At 34.7% G+C, this 17,910-nt stretch overlaps 1 protein-coding gene and 1 long non-coding RNA gene across 4 annotated transcripts in view; one reads left to right on the top strand and one right to left on the bottom strand.

Moving 5' to 3' along the window:
- LOC106055878 (cationic amino acid transporter 2-like) overlaps positions 1-17,910 on the bottom strand; it is a 46,507-nt gene that overhangs the window by 21,007 nt on the left and 7,590 nt on the right. For all 3 annotated transcript variants that reach the window (XM_056008034.1, XM_056008035.1, XM_056008037.1), the window contains exon 2: positions 537-575. The gene's annotated coding sequence lies outside the window, so the exon portion shown is untranslated. The remainder of the gene's footprint in view (positions 1-536; positions 576-17,910) is intronic.
- LOC129922348 (uncharacterized) lies at positions 810-8,798 on the top strand. Its single transcript, XR_008774351.1, has 2 exons — positions 810-3,033; positions 8,307-8,798. It is a non-coding gene; the product is annotated as an uncharacterized LOC129922348 (long non-coding RNA).

Below are 17,910 nucleotides of genomic sequence, written 5' to 3'. Positions count from 1 at the left end.
ATCCAGTTTGGAGTGAAAAGGTCATTGTGACATGTTGATGACTGGACAGATTTGAGAAACAGGTTATCAATTTTAGCCAGGAAATATTAGTACCAATGACAAAGAGAAAGATAAGAGAATGAGATGGTGCTAAATGGAAGAGTATGAGATGGTGCTAAATGGAAGAGAATGAGATGGTGCTAAATGGAAGAGAATGAGATGGTGCTAAATGGAAGAGAATTAGATGGTGCTAAATGGAAGAGAATGAGATGGTGCTAAATGGAAGAGATTTAAATATTGCTCCATAATTAATGAGTAGGTGGTTAAAGGAATGACGAGAAATTGATTTAAGATTGAAGAAAGATTGATTCTCATATAAAAAACTTTTATTTAAGTGAAAAAAAAAAGATTTTAATATTAAAATATGGACCAGCATGTAAATAACAGGAAACTCATGTTGTTTCTAACATTTTTAAGTTTAAAGACTGACAATGTAAACATACAGATATTAAGAAATCATTTGGGCTGACAAACAAAAATGTTTATTAAAAACTTACATTATTCATGTGATTTCAGACTCCATTTCAATTGCATAACTGAAAAAATAAAAAAGAAAAAAATTCAAAGTTTATGCATTTCAAGAATTAACTTTATAATGTCCACAACTATTTGAGTTATTTTTGTTTATTTAATAAAAATAATTTGACACAGAGATTAAAAATTCAATTAAATAAATTAACTGTATCGTCTTCAAAAAAAGATCCAACCACTACTTTTGGTAACCTGAAAGCAAATTGTTTTTAAAAATAAATTTATGGATTTATTTCATATTGTTAGACACCTTATTTATATAGGTTAGTTATTTTAGTTATTTAGCGACGCACCATAGTAGACGCATATTGAACGGGACTAGTGACGTTTGGGATATGTTGGGTTAGAGACCGGAAAATCAGTTAGCGTTAGAACATTCCAGGGTAACGACGTGTTTAGTGACAGAGACTTCTACTGTGGCCTTTTATCATAATAAATATATATTAACTTGTTCGTCATCGTTGACTACATCTCTTCACCTGTTACAATCGATGTGCCAGTTCTTGTTTGTGTTGTTGGTCAACTACACGTAATACACCCGAACAATTACACCCAAACGATTGCAGAGTAATTGGTTGACTTCAAGACAGCCTGAACTAGCAACATCACAGTGGCGACCCCCGACGCCCGAAGTCCGAACATCGTACCGGACCTCGAAGCAGAACGTTTACTCAGGTGAGGGTCGTGCACTCGAAGATATAAGATTTCATCGGAGTACGGCTGAACACAGCAGCATCACAGAGTGACTTTGTTCTAGATCTACATACAGTCATCGCCTGTTTGATCGCACGTTCGACGAGCCGTTAACTCAGGGTGACCTTCGTCAGGACAGTAATCATCGCAACGTCTGGTCTGCTTAACCAGTATATTATCAAAGCCTGATCTTCATATGCTGAATCGACCTACAACCAGAGAAACCGTTCGTTCATAACGGGTGAGAGATCGTTAGTGAACCTGTTGGACATATTTTTTCTTCGTCATAGGAGCCACATTGAGTATCAAGTTTTACCTCGTCAGTTTCGAGAAGGACAGTTTGCCCGCTGTCAGAAGTATTGTGAGTACTACAAGTTTGGTAGCTAACTAAATCGAAATCGCTCTGTCGTCTTACCCTTGGAGAGATTCTTGTGGAGCAGTTTGCTCATTGAACCGGTTGCTTGCCACGTTTATAACGGTCACTGTGTTTAACCTTTGGAAGGTTAGTGAAGTAATCTTTATCAGTACTGAACATTGATATATCTAGTATTCGTCGGTCTAGACCATACCTAGACTTGTTAGCAGTGAAGTTGTGGAAACAGCTACATCCACTTAATTTCGTTGAAAACCGTTAATCGTCTAACGGAACGTCGTCGGAGGTGACCTTGGTTTCACCTAGTCTACATTGGACAGTTTGGTCTATTGAAGCAGAGTACAACAGCAAACTTCGTCGTACTACCGGAATAGCAGCAGAAGCAGTGAACTATTTTAGAGAACCGTTATTCGTCAGCCCAGATCAAGTCATCGTCAAGAAAGTCGTTATTCGTCAGCCCAGATCAAGTCATCGTCAAGAAATTCGTTATTCGTCAGTCGTCCAGATCAAGTTGTCGTCAAGAGACTGTTATTTGTCAGTAATCATCTACACAAGTCAAGTCATCGCTAGAAGAACCGTTAACCTATTCGTCAGTAACTGTGTATACAAAGTCGTCGGAACTACACATACGGTCATCAACAGTCGTCAAAGAAACTGGAACATTTTGCTGTGGCATATCAGGACATCTGTGGCATTACGTGGGATACTGGTAGCACCGGAGAACAGAGTCAGAACTGGAAGAGAGGCAGTGGAATTTGTTGTGATCTAGCATATTCGGGAGTCCGAACAAAGGGATCTTTCTTATCAAAAGCTAAGTGCCATTTTTCTTATTAGTATATGTTTAGATTGCCCTTAGAAATAGATTTTGTCTAAATTTGGTACGTTAGCCTGAGTAAAATCAGGTGGTGCGCCTTAAAACCCGTCGGGGTAGAAGACGTAATTTAGATGAAAAGCTATATTATACGTTTAGGATTGTAATTTGTTTTGTTTGTGTAAACGTCATATCCGTTGTTGCCTGGTTACTTCGTGACGTTATCATTGTGTGCCATATTGTCATATCCCAACCCATAGCGATAGTCTCATTTTAATTATTTCATTTGTTTATATTATTTTAAATTATTTATTTTTATTAATTTAATTAGATCTGTATTTTTTTTTCACTTAATGATAGAAAGTGCGGGTAGGATTCTTTTACTGTGAATCAGACTAAAATAATTTTAGTTTGAGCGGTTAAAATCAAATATGATTTTGCCATGAGAATAATGCCGAAACTGGCTATGTAGTCAAACACTATCGTCTGGCTAAATTTAGATCTGCAAATTGTTGTACATCTCTTTGGTACAATTTAATTATCTAGACTCTAATTTGAAATATTATTAAGTTGAAGATGAATGAAGGTAGTACATTCTAGATATATATATCTTGTTGAAGATATATTTGACATTGTATAAACATATTTGTTTTATACGGTTAAATAGAACCATAATCTACTCTAGATCTAGACTCTAGACAGTCTTTGAATTTACTCTAAACACTTCACTGTGACTTCAGTCATACCAGGTTTTAAAATTGATCATAGTTATTCATACTAGATCTAAAAGTCATAGTGCTCTTGATAACTATAGATCTAAATAGTATTATTATACATACTATAATATACTAGATTTAAATTTGTGTGTAATACTGGACCTAATATACAGATTTGAATATAACCATAATAACTCAGACTAGATTTACACATTTACTAAATCTATAGATAGAGACATAACACTTAAAACTTGTATAAAAGTGTGTAAAAATATAAAATAAGTTTAAAGTATAGCCATAACCAATATAGGCTAAGTAAAAATATATATAAAATATAAAATACAATGGCTACATCATCATATGTGGACCTTAAGGAGGTTAAGGAAACAGCTATGCAGGATGGAAAGGCCATGGAGTTAAAAGGAAAGGACTTAGCAGCTTATGTACAGCAGGTGGTGAGGGAAGAAGTAGATAGACAAGAAAGGATCAGAAAGGAAGAATATGAGAAGCAAAAAGAGGACCAAGAAAGGCAAGACAAAGAAAGAGAAAAAATTAGAGAACATGAAGCTAAAATGGAGAAGATGAGACTGGATGCAGCACAAGCCAGAACTCAAGCTGAACAAGGAAATAACACAAATAACTCAAATAATTATACCACTCAAAGAGACAACCCTAATTCGCAGACATGGCTAAAGAGGAAAATACAAAGTTTTGATGAACAGAAGGATGACATTGGTGATTTCCTGAAAAGATATGAGGCAAAAATGTCTACATTTAATATGCCTGAAGAAGAGTGGTCTGAAATACTGATAGACTTTGTTCATGGTCAAGCTCTAACAATATGCCAAAATCATGACCATCATATTGATGATAGCTATCAGGTTTTAAAAAGAGAATTATTAAATGCCTATGGTCATAATGCTACAACTTTTAGAAAGAAATACTTTGACAATATACCATCATTAGGAATAGAACCCCAAACTACCATTAATATGGAAAAGGATTTTTTCAATAAGTGGGTAAAATTAGAAAAAGTGAATAACTCTTATGAAGGATTAAAAAATTTTATTCTAGTGGACAACTTTGTAAATAAATGTGATCCTCAATTACAATCTTTTATTAGAGAAAGAAACCCCAAAACTATAGATGAAATAACAGAGATAATGAGAGTATACAAAAATGCCTATCCAAATAAACCATTTTCTGATAGGGATAAGAGCAAAGTAGATTTAATAGGATACACCAAAGAAAATGTTGATAGAAGTAGAAATAGAAACAGATCAAATAGTGGAAATAGAAAATATAGTGAAATAACCTGTTTTAAATGTCAAGGAAAAGGTCATATAGCAGCTAACTGTAGAAGAGGGAATAGTAGGTCTGGAAGTAGAAATAGATACAATGAACAAAATAACAGTAGATATAGGAGTAGAGATAGGAATGACAGGGGAAATTATAGAAATAGGAGTTACAGTAGGGAATACAAAAATAAAGGTACAGATAGGATATATTTCATGGAAGGAAATAGGAACAATTTTGCAGTGTACCCAGGGTTTGTAGATAGAATTCCGGTGGAATTAATCAGGGATTCAGGTTGTAACACCTTGGCAGTAAAAACTAAATTTGTCAAACCTCATTGGTATAAAGGGTTTACTAGGAAAGTAGAATTAGCAGATGGCACTGTAAGGGAATTTAAAGCTATAAGGGTATACATTGAAACCCCATTTTTCACTGGTTATTGTGATGGCATTGCAATACCAGAAATGAGATATGATATGTTAGTAGGAAACATAAAAGGAGTTAAAGAATGTTCAAGAAAAGAATTAGAAGACTGGCAAAACAAATACAAAAACATAAGACAAAATCATGAAAACATAGAAACACAAAATATAACAAGTATGATAATAACAAGATCAATGGATAAAAAAGATGAGAAACAGGAAAATACAATAAATGTAATAAGTAATGATAAAGAAAAAGAAACCACTAATGTAATACAAATAGAAAATACAGATGTTAAGGAAAGAGAGATAGAAAATGAAACACAAAATAGTCTTGAAACACAAATATCACAAAGTGAAAAAGAAACAACACCCACATTTGCATTAGAACAAATGAATGACAATATTATTGGGAAAATTTATTCAAGAATATCAGATAAAAACAATAATAATCCAATGGAGAAATTTTGTATAGAGAATAAAATATTATTTAGACAAACAAGTAATGATAACAAGAAAATAAAACAACTTGTCTTACCACAGAAATATTGGAAAGATGTTTTAATCATGACACATGATAATAATTTAGCAGCACATAGGGGAGTAAAGAAATGTTATAGGAATTTGTCAAAACAAGTATTTTGGCCCAAAATGAAAGCAACAATCAACAAATACATAAACTCATGTGACATATGTCAAAAGAGATCTAACAAAAGCTTAGTGAATAAAGCACCTATTCAAAAAATGGATGAACCTACAGCACCATTTCAGAAAGTATCTATTGATTTAATAGGTCCTTTAATTCAAACTGAAAATAATAACAAATACATTCTAACAGTAATAGACATGTTTAGTAGATACCCAGAGGCAATCCCATTATCAAATACAAGTGCAGAGAATATCATTAATGCCATAACTCAAAAAGTAATTACAAGACATGGTATACCTAAAATTATATTGAGTGATCAGGGATCTCAGTTTAAGTCAGAACAATTTAAGAAATGGACTAAACAATACAATATACAACACATATACTCTTCAGACAGTAACGGTTTATGTGAACGATATGGTGGATCATTAAAAAGATCACTAACAAAGATAATTCAGAATAATCAGAATAAGTGGGATCATTACATTAACTATGTACTATTTGCTCATAGAAACAACATCCATGAAGCAACACAATTTTCACCATATGAAATAATACATGGAAGAAAACCCAGAGATGAATTAGATGTTTTTAAAGAAAATCTAATAGATAATGAGAATAAATTAAATAATGACAGTGAAACAACAATCACAACAGAATTGAAAGAAATATGGACTCAAGCATATAATAACAATAAGAAGTACAAACAAAGTGCTCATGAGAATCTAAATAAGAAAAGACAATTGAAAACACTAGAAGTAGGAAACAATGTATTAATATTGATAAATGACCTGAAAAATAAAATTGGTAAACAATGGAAAGGTCCATTTAAAGTGATAAAACAAATTAATGATGTGAATTATCAAATTGAAATAAATGGGAAAATTAAAACATATCACATAAATAATTTGAAACTGTATCATGATAGAGAAGATGAGTTAATACAAAACATTCAGGAGGAAATAGAAAATAAATTTTCAGAAAGAGAAGAATGCTTGATGATAATAACAAATGAAAATCATAATGAAAATGATATTAAGGAAATACCTGTAATAGAAACAAAAGAGAATCAAACTTGGCAAAAGATTAATCTTAATAATCTAACTAAGGAAAAGTCAAAAGATATAACTAAAATAATACAGGAATACAAAGAAATTTTTTCCAGCATACCAGGAAAAACTAATATTATTAAACATGACATTAAAGTAACAGACCCAAAACCTATCAAACTTAAGCCATATAGAATACCGCTACATTTACAAGACAAAGTAAAGAAAGAAATAGACAATTTACTAGAATCAGGTATAATTGAGCCATCAACATCTCCTTATGCTTCACCAATTGTGATAGCCAAAAAGAAGAATGGAGATATAAGGTTATGTATTGATTATAGGAAACTTAACAACATCACAGAATTTGACCCATATCCAATGCCAAATATAGAGGATATTTTACATAAATTAAATGGAGCAAAATTTTTTACTAAATTAGATTTAACTAAAGGTTATTGGCAAATACCTTTAACAGAAAATGCAAAACCTTACACAGCATTTGTAACACCATATGGTATTTTTCAATGGAATTATATGAGTTTTGGATTAGTAAATGCACCTGCCACATTTAATAGAATGATGAACATGATAATTGGAAACAAAGAAAATGTTATTTGCTATTTGGATGACATATGTATTTTTAATAATAGTTGGGAGGAACATTTGGTAGATGTAAAAGAAGTATTCAAAATAATAAAAGAAAGTGGACTTACAATTCAAGCAGAAAAAGTAGAAATAGGATTGGAGGAAATAATTTTCTTAGGACATAAAATAAATAACAACATGATTAGCCCTATTGAAGATAACATAAAGAAAGTACTTAATATTGAAATACATACAACAAAAAGACAAATTAAAAGCATATTGGGAATAGTAAATTATTACAGAAAGTTTATAAAGAACTTAGCAGAAATAGTGAATCCACTAAATGACTTACTTAAAAAAGGAAAACCTCAAAAAGTAGTTTGTAATGAGGAATGTGTGAAAGCTATTGACAGAATTAAAGATGTTTTTAGTCATGAACTAATATTAAGACTACCTGATAAAGACAAAATATTTTATGTCACAACTGATGCATCTGGTAATGCTATTGGTGGTTGTTTAATGCAGAACTATGATAACTTACATCCTATATTATATGTAAGTAGAAAATTGTCAGAGGCAGAAAAAAAATATAGTGTCATTGAAAGAGAAGCCTTAGCTGTAATATGGGTAATTACTAAGCTAGAGAGCTATTTAATAGGAAGGAAATTCATTTTATTAACTGATCATAAACCTATTCAGTATATACAGCAAAAGAGCATGAAAAACAGTCGTGTTTATAGATGGTTCTTAGCACTACAGGAATATAAATTTGAAGTGAAAGCTATTAGTGGATCTATGAATATTGTAGCTGATCTATTGTCTAGAATGACATTGAAATGAAATAAGTTTGTAAATAAACTATGATTATATTGATTATGTAATATATATTAATATATTGACACCATTTATATGTTATGAAAAGGGAGATAAGTAAAGTTGATGTTAAGCATTTAAAAGTAAGTATGGATATTTTTTTTTGTGTGAATCATTTCATATATCATTGACGAAAGTTAGTTCTATGGAAAAGGGTGAGTATAAAAGAAAAATGGACAAAAGCGTATAAAAGGGTGGTAAGAAAAAATGTATTGAATGTGTAAATAAAGTTTATAATTGTTTTTTGAAATATTGTATTTTATCAGATTACTGCCAGTGAAGAACATTTGAGATGTGTAGGACATGCCCATAAGATGCCACATTTTCCTCTATGATGAACTGTGTACTAAGGAGGATGATTTTGGAATGTTATGAACTGTTATGAACATTGACATGAATATGAGGAACTGTCAAGATGAAGATGTCAAGATGAAGATGTCAAGATTTTATGTTTGTGGTCTTCCCCTTAGATTGAAAATGCCCTTGTAAGACTTGACAGTAGTGGAAAAATATTGACATATTTTTTTTCAAGGGGGGGAGGAATCTGTTAGACACCTTATTTATATAGGTTAGTTATTTTAGTTATTTAGCGACGCACCATAGTAGACGCATATTGAACGGGACTAGTGACGTTTGGGATATGTTGGGTTAGAGACCGGAAAATCAGTTAGCGTTAGAACATTCCAGGGTAACGACGTGTTTAGTGACAGAGACTTCTACTGTGGCCTTTTATCATAATAAATATATATTAACTTGTTCGTCATCGTTGACTACATCTCTTCACCTGTTACAATCGATGTGCCAGTTCTTGTTTGTGTTGTTGGTCAACTACACGTAATACACCCGAACAATTACACCCAAACGATTGCAGAGTAATTGGTTGACTTCAAGACAGCCTGAACTAGCAACATCACAATATCAATACACCTCTTTTTTTTTGTTTTTAAATTTCCAATATAGTGATGACATTGTGGCAAAGGGATCAAGTGCTACGCTTCTGAAATAAGGGGTATTGAGTTCGAATCTCTTGTGAAGACTGGCATTTTGAAATTAAGGATTATTAGGTTGCCACACAGCCCCAATCAGAACTTTACATAGTTTGGGACGCAAAAGTGATTTGCTGTTGGGATGGCTACATGACACTCTTATTAACCATTGGCCATAAAAACATATATATTTAGGTGTTTGTAAAATACAATTTGTATAAAACTGTTACATATTTGTTTGTTGAGGCATAAGCTTCTTCTACTTTGTAAAAAGTTTTACATGTTTCAGATGTTCCTTCAGAGTTGAAGATATTTTACTTCCTAGTCCAAACAACGGGGGATGGGAACGGGCAGGGTTTGAACCAGAGACCATCAATAAATCTGAACCACAGTCCAGCGCGCAAACTGCACTTCCAGGCAGCCATCCTACTGACCCTATGGTTTTCTGAAAGTATGCATAAAAACACAACCAAATATGCATATTATAGGAAACTCCATAGCAAGACTTATTAGGAAATTTGGGTGAATATGTGAATCTCAATGTCATTTAGAAACACCTGTGTTCAGAACTAAAGGCTAGAAGTAGGTGTGTAGCTATGAATTTTCCATCGTTTGGGGGCCCGGGGGACTTTAACTCTTTGGGGGCCCCCTGCATTTTGCGTAATATTTAAATTTTAATGTAAAAAACATTAATTTGGACCCCCCCCCACCCTCAAGTTGGGGCCAGGGTGGATTTTCAAATTCTTCCCCCCCCTCCCCTCCAAATTAGCTACGCCACTGGCTAGAAGAGATTTTCACACGGTTGTGGTCCTTTAAGCTTCCAATGGACTACAAGTAATGCACATTGAAAATTATACCAGCACACAACATCAGTCAATACACACTCACTTTCTAACACCATGAAAATAAATGTTAGACAGAATTCAGAAGTAGAAAATGTGTTGTACAATACACTAGTTCTGAAATATGTCAATTCTATATATATATATATATATATATATATATATATATATATATATATATAGGTTAACACACAACCCCAATCAGAACTTTACATACTTTGGGACACAAAAGTGGTTTGCTGTTGGGATGGCTACATGACACTCTTATTAACCATTGGCCATAAAAAAAGATAAATTTAGGTGTTTGTAAAATACTTTATATATTTCGTAGTATCAATCTGTTCAATAAATAACTTTTGGTTGATTAGTCCTGCTGGGCATCCTGTTTCCTTCTACTAGAGATTTAAATGTGCCAGTTCTATATCAGCTCTGTAGTCTTCGGTTATTTTACTGAACTAAATCAAGATATGTCCTAAGACCTTATACAACATATAAACGAATTCACACATCCTAGCCCAAGCCACCCACACAAGACGGCTGGTGAGGGTTCAAACCTGGGACCATCAAAACGACAGTCTGAGCACATACCACAAGTCCAGGAGGCCATATGTTTGACATAAATGTAATCTGTATAAATAAGTTTAACTGATATATGATGACATCTGGAAATGTCATCATTTTGTAGCATAAAAAGCAACAACCCTCAAATAAGCCTACAAAAACATTTTGATAAATTCAAATCCATTATTACCTTCACACAGTTAAGAAGCATTAAAAAAATGAAACTTTTTTGTTTGTTTGCAATAACAATAAGTTAAAGGAACAAATACTTCATAAGTATATATATAGAGAGAGATAATTATATGGAGATCAATTCTAAAAGGGTACATACCCACAACATAACGAAACTATTGATCGCACAGTAAAAAGAAACTCTTTTTGTAGCTGAGCCAATGGGAGAAGTACTTTCAAGTTTGCCTGTCAAGGTGCACTCGTTAAACTATAATATTATCCTTTGTAATTTTCCGCATGTATACATTTAGGTGAACAAAGGTATACGGTTGTTAGGAAGAAGAATATTTGCATAGTAAATGTATAGATATAGATCAGTGCACTGTGACACAGAGTGTGTTCCACTGCAGTATTGACTCGCCCCCCCGGAGTTGTCTGACACTCTTTGGGCGTGTCTCTGTTTTTACAAGTGTGTAAGAGCACAAACAGAAATGAGCGCTGACTGCTGTGTTTGTAAAGCAAAACTGGCACTTAATGCCCACGGGGCTTTGAGTTTGAGCTAATAGAAACTCCCGGGGACTTTAGGACGACGTCATAACAAAGTTTTCATTAGTGTCCACAGTGCCGGATTTAAACATGAAATGGCCCTAAGCTATTTGAGGTACGGGGCCCTTTAAAAGCGTAGATATTATATGTTAGCCATAAATATCTCTTAAGACTATGACTGCTTTATTGATCCTTATGGAAATTTGTTGTGATTAACAGGACTCTTTTCTCATATAAAAACAACACAACAGAAACATACACATAAATAGAACAGACACAACATACAGAGTTCATTCAGCGACTACACACAGGCATCTTGGTCCTTTTTAGGGGCCCTAAGCTATTGCTTGTGGTGCCTAGAAGAAAATCCGGCACTGCGATGCTTCAAACGGTGGGCTTCGCTCGAGTCCATTCGTCATAGAAGGCCTAGACACTGACAAGTGACGTCTAAACCTGTGGGCAGTGGAGACCAATACGACGTGGGTTTTGAGTTTGGGTTTTGCGTTTAGGCACATCGGCACAATTTAGGACATGTCGTGCCCGTAATCCTTTAAGGATCACTCTCCCTTTATATAACAAGGGCTAAATGTTATACAGTGTTAGACACCTTATTTATAGTTTAGTTATTTAGCGACGCACCATAGAAGACGCATATTGAACGGGACTAGCGACGTTTGGGATATGTTGGGTTACCAGAGACCGGAAAATCAGTTAACGATAGAATCCTTGAGGGTAACGACGTGTTTAGTGACAGAGACTTCTACTGTGGCCTTTTATTAGAATAAATATATGTGAAGTTGTTCATCAGCGTTGACTACATCTCTTCACTAGTTAAAACCGATGTGTTTGTTTTTGTCTGGATTGTTGATCAACTACACGGAATACACCCGAACAATTACACCCAAACGCTTGCAGAGTAATTGGTTGAAATTCAACAGTCATCCATAGTTGACCTCAAGAGAGCCTGAACAAGCAACATCACAACAGTTAAATCATTAAAAACAAGGCCTATTCACAGTTTTCGGGCATCAAATATAATATAGTGCTTTAGCAGAGTTCTTTTTAATCTTTATAAAACACAGAAAAGATTAAAAGTTGGATAGACTTAAAGAAAAAAAAAGCCTCAAAACATAACATTCTCACCACCCCAAAACCCCCTCCTGTTCAACAATTCAGCGCTGACATAGTTGGCAGATGTGTCACTTTTAAAGAGACTGATAGTTATGAAATGCTGGTCATTCTCATTTCGTAAACAAAAGTTTAGGCTGATCGTAATGACCCGTGGCGCGTAAGTTACGGATTGATAGGAAGTTTAAGAAGACACGGCGTTGGGCTGATCACTTAAAATTTCCATTAACCACTCCACAGAAATGGATCAGTTTCACTTCAAATGCCCCCATAGTTCTCTAGATCTGAAAAATAACCAGACTTAAAGAAACAAAATATTGGGTCAAAATCTATCTGCTGTGCTTGCAAAGGCACCTAGATCTGGACAGCTGTATGTCCCGAGTTCGAACCTTGCCATCCCCCCTCCCTTAACTACAAGAAAAACAAAGTACTAGAATCAGTGACCCTACCTTATACTTTCTCCACAATAATGTGCGCCAATATACGCTGCAGGCACACATCAAACATCAAGTAAAGATGTCTGCAAAACCTTGGGACCGCTGCCCTGACGGACTAAAGTTATTCACTTTTTTTTTCTACGGCAATCAACGACGCTTCATGGCAAGCTCCCCCCCCCCCCCAATACAATGATCATTTCAACCATTCCCCCTGTTTGTACAGCTAGATATGCATCAGCATTTAGCCAATAGCTCTTGGCGACAGTTATTGCTTGCGTATTGATATCTTCAGTGATGATGTGTCTGCCACATCTTTTGATACAAAACATTAAAACAGGTGCTCCAGTCCTCATTATGTGGTTATGTAAAGTTAAGATGATTTTAAACTGGGTGTATATGACCTATGTCTTTATGTAGTTTTACACTGGATGTAGGCCTATATAAAAACTGTATATGCCATCTATCTTATCTAATCTATCTTATCTAATCTATCTATCTTATCTAATCTATCTTATCTAATCTATCTATCTTATCTAATCTATCTATCTTATCTAATCTATCTATCTTATCTAATCTATCTTATCTAATCTATCTATCTTATCTAATCTATCTTATCTAATCTATATATCTTATCTAATCTATCTATCGTATCTAATCTATATGTATCTATCTTATCTAATCTATCTATCTTATCTAATCTATCTATATTATTTAATCTATCTATGTTATCTAATCTATCTATGTTATCTAATCTATCTATCTTATCTAATCTATGTTATCTAATCTATCTTATCTTATCTTATCTAATCTATCTATCTTATCTAATCTATCTATGCTATCTAATCTATCTATCTTATCTAATCTATCTTATCTAATCTATCTATCTTATCTAATCTATCTATCTTATCTTATCTAATCTATCTATCTTATCTAATCTATCTTATCTAATCTATCTTATCTAATATATCTATATTATCTAATCTATCTATATTATCTAATCTATCTATCTATCCATGTCTGTCGGTATGCCCACCATCTTTCTATCTATTTATTTGCATACTGACCTAGTATATGAATTTGGTATGTCTAGGAATTTTCTAGTCAACTATCAATACTACTAGTTGTTCGTTGTAAAAAAGGTTTTAATGCTCTTGCAAGATGTCGTGTCTATTATCCCAAGCTGCACGCGCACGTCTGACCGCCCTGTACTACTAGAGCACCGTACGCATGACATAAAAGGATTAGAACTTAGACCAACGGAATGTAAGCTTAATCTCCGAACTCGTCGATAGTTGAGTTGCTGAAGTGACGTCATCAGATTTACCCTTCAAAAGTTTTTCCCCTTTAAACCCATTGATGCCTGAAATCACTGATGCGTATGAGATGAAATGTGGTCTGAGAGATTGGTCATTTTAATAGGTGGTCAGGCCGAGAAGACCTAGCCCCTACAACATTTTTTTTTTCTTTTGCTGTAACTTTAAATTTTATAGTTATTTTGTCCTGTGTAGATAGACGGGGATAGATAGCGTAAGCCAAACTCAATTTAAACATAAAATGCTTCCAATATTTCCATTGACAAGACTAAATGTGAAGTGATTTATGATCATTTTCTGTCCATTCTACTAATCAACCGGAAGTAATAAACCCACAATGTAGGAACGCTATTTGTACAGGACTTGAGTAGGACAATGAGATGCGTGCTGTAGAGAGCTCGCTGTTCCGTAAGAGAGTAAGTCTTTAGTACACACAAACTATCTATTAGCACAGGTATCTCGAGATGATAATGGTTCGCAAAGACCATTCTGCGGGGGGACAATACCAGGAAAAAGAAGGAGAAGCAGATATAAAAAGCGATGGGAAGGCATCAAAGTATGGTCAAAGAAAGTCTGTCAAAGAAAGAGAATCAAAAGTCAGAGGGATGGTCCACATGTGTGGTGCCCAAACGTTCCAACAGGCTAAGGAACAGAATAAAGACAGGAGAGTAGCAATATCTAATAAAACCTTTTAACTTGTGTATGAGAAAATAGGACTCTAATAAGAACGGATGAACTCTTAGATTTGTGTACCCAGGTTTCGACGTCGAAATCTCTTTTGTAGATGTAAATAGAAGCCTGACAAACGCCTCTGACTATCAACACATATGGAGACACCCCCGCAACCCTCTACTACTGGTGTCACCATGACACGCGTATTTAAAACACAGACACTGTAGACCATTTTAAACCCACCAGAATGGAAGTGTACTACGGAACTAATTGTATGCCTCAATGCGATGGCGTACATGCCGTGTTACTTTTGTATGTCCATACGTGTATCCTACAGAGCAGTGGCGTCAAACTACGAGACATATTCCTTGTGTCAAGGATTAGCTAAAAGGGTATATATATTTATATAAACAGTGGATTAACTCTTTCTCTCAGTAATTATTTACCACATTCCGGTGGAATCAACGCTGGTATCGTCAGTTAGGAGAGAAGGAGTTGATAGTTTTTAACCATATATTGTCAATACGATAGTCTTAGAGCCATAATGTACTGTCAGTAACATCGCCCAGTTTGAAGTGTTACTAGAGAAAGGAGGTGGGGGGGGGGGGTGTAACATTGGAGATGTCCAAGTGAAAGTATAATACCTGGTCATCCATCCCTCTTTCACCCGCAGACTATATTGACCCCTTGCTGCTCATTGTTACCACTATAAATACAATAAGTACTAGCCAAAGTTTGTTTCTTTGTAATGACTCATACGACGTTTCTTTAAAGGGGAACTCAGATGGTTTTGACAAATTTTGATATAATATGTGTTTTGATTTACAGAAATGAATTTAATATTTCTTTTTATATTATTTTTAAAAAATAACAATAATTGATTTTATTTTCTGGCGTAATTTTTCTGCGCAACCAAAACGGTCAGGTTTCACCGGGGTTTCTATATGACGTCACACAAACTGAATAATTTAATCTATTGACTAACCACGGCAGTGTGTAATTTCTCGCCTGACCACTCAACACACAATGAACACTTTCGCTTGGTTGTCTTGTCATGACCGACTACACGTAGCCTAAGCTAGCCTGACACTGACCAGTTTGTTAGAATCAGTCAGACACACGATCTATTTACTTTTTGGGACAGGGAGGGGTATAGATGAAAATGTTTTTTTTTTCCTCGAGTTGGTTATCCTAATGCCTTTAGATCAGCGGTTCTCAACCTTTTAAGCTCGGCGACCCCTTTTTACAATTTACCACTCTGCCGCGACCCCCCCCCCCATAGACACACACAGCAATAGAAGAATAGACAATAACTATCCTTATTTTTGATGGTCTTAGGCGACCCTTGGCAAATCGTCAATCGACCCCCAAGGGGGTCGCGACTCACGGGTGGAGAGCCCCTGCTTTAGATCTATATATTTATATGTGTACCATAGATACGGACTAGACCGTCACTAAGCCCAAACAGCTACTGTAAGGATGAAGCAATTCGATTCGTTAGAACAAAAACTATACGGAGAGCTGCCTGATCTGGAAACCCCTGCGCAGTTCATCTCAGATATAGGATTACTGATCTGAACCCTCCGACATGTAAATGAGAACGAAGAAGAAGAAGTTAGATCTAGATTTACTATCAGTATTGTTGAAAGAAGTGACTTATGCCTTACCATAACCATAAAATCTCTAGGAACCCCGGTTTTTTTTTTCTTTAGATTTCATAAATGTAGGAATGTGGCTCATTAACCCTCAAAGTGCTGAGCTGTTTTAGAATGAGTGCATAGAAAATGGAATGACAATTCTGATGTTTAGAGGCCAAAACTTCCACATCCGTTTTAAGGGTTAAATTACAAATGCTTCTAAGCATTTAAATAAAAAAATATGGTAAAAAGTTTATGGTTTACTATTACAACGTTTTACGCAGAATTTAAATATGTCAATAGCTCAAATTTGAAAAACCATCAGTTTCCTCTTTTAACCTTTTTCGGATGGATTTTTTTTTCTCTCAAAGCCGCGTAGTCAGAAATAAAATCTTTGGTCACAAGAAGTTCGTTCGGTTGGTGTCCACGAGCGTAGGAATATGGAGTTTTTTTTTTGTTGTTGTTTTTGTAACGATTTATAGATAACATAAGACACAAGTCTGTGTCAGCGCCCAGCTTTAGACACAGTTGAGAAGATGGACAACACGTCTTGAGTTCGGATCCGTGTGTGTCAAGGACGGTTTAAGAAAAGATTGACAAGCGTGTGAAAGTTCAACAATCCTCCGATCATTAATCTTCTTTCAAATATATAGGTCTGTTCAATACGTCCAAAAGATAACAACAGCGCACGTAACCAAAGAGCCTCGTTTTGATTACGTGGATATGATGTCAAGCAGAAGAATGCGAAGCAGACAGAAACACGAGCTAGGTCGACTTGTTCACCAGGTGCCCGATTGCCATTGTGATCTTGTTTCGAAAAACAATACAAGTCTATGGAAACAATAAGCCCTGGATGACCACAAAAATCAAACACCTTATTACTGAAAAGAAAACACAAAGTATAAGGCTAGCAACGAAGAGTTTATAAATGCTAAAAATAAACTGAGAAAAGCAATAATTGAAGGGCAAAAAAAAACATACAAAGAAAAAATTGAGAATTTCTTTGCAAATAACAACTCAAAAAGAATGCTGGGAAGGATTAAAGAAAATAGCAGGCTGCGCCTCAAAACGAGAACGAATTTCAGTGGATGATGACGAGAAATTCGCCAACGAACTAAATGATTTTTATTCTCGTTTTGACAAAGAAGATTTTGTTGATCTACACAAAGAACTTTTCAACACTCTGTCCAAAGGAAAACAAGAGCCCTACGTCAATTTTGTAACTGAGGATGAAGTGACCTTGTTATTTAAAAGAGTAGACGTAACAAAAGCTTCTGGACCAGACAAAATTAGTGGCAAGCTGATCAAGCTATGTGCGGAGCAATAGAGCAGTGAGATTCATAACAAACAGATATTCACATTTGACTAGAGTAACACCATTAGTAAAATCACTAAATTTAGAAAGCCTTCAGGACAGAAGACTCAAAAGTAAAGTAGCAATTATACATAAAACACTGAACCATAATCTTCAAATACAAAAACAAAATTTAATAAAATACTCTGAAAGACACAAAGACAAAGGCACATTCCTCGTCCCATATGCTAGGACAAATTTGTACAAATACTCCTTCTTCCCT

This window comes from Biomphalaria glabrata, chromosome 13 (genome assembly GCF_947242115.1).
Source record: "Biomphalaria glabrata chromosome 13, xgBioGlab47.1, whole genome shotgun sequence".
Taxonomy (NCBI): domain Eukaryota; kingdom Metazoa; phylum Mollusca; class Gastropoda; family Planorbidae; genus Biomphalaria; species Biomphalaria glabrata.
The sequence above is the reverse complement of the archived record's forward strand: the minus strand, read 5'-3'. Positions and strand labels throughout refer to the sequence as shown.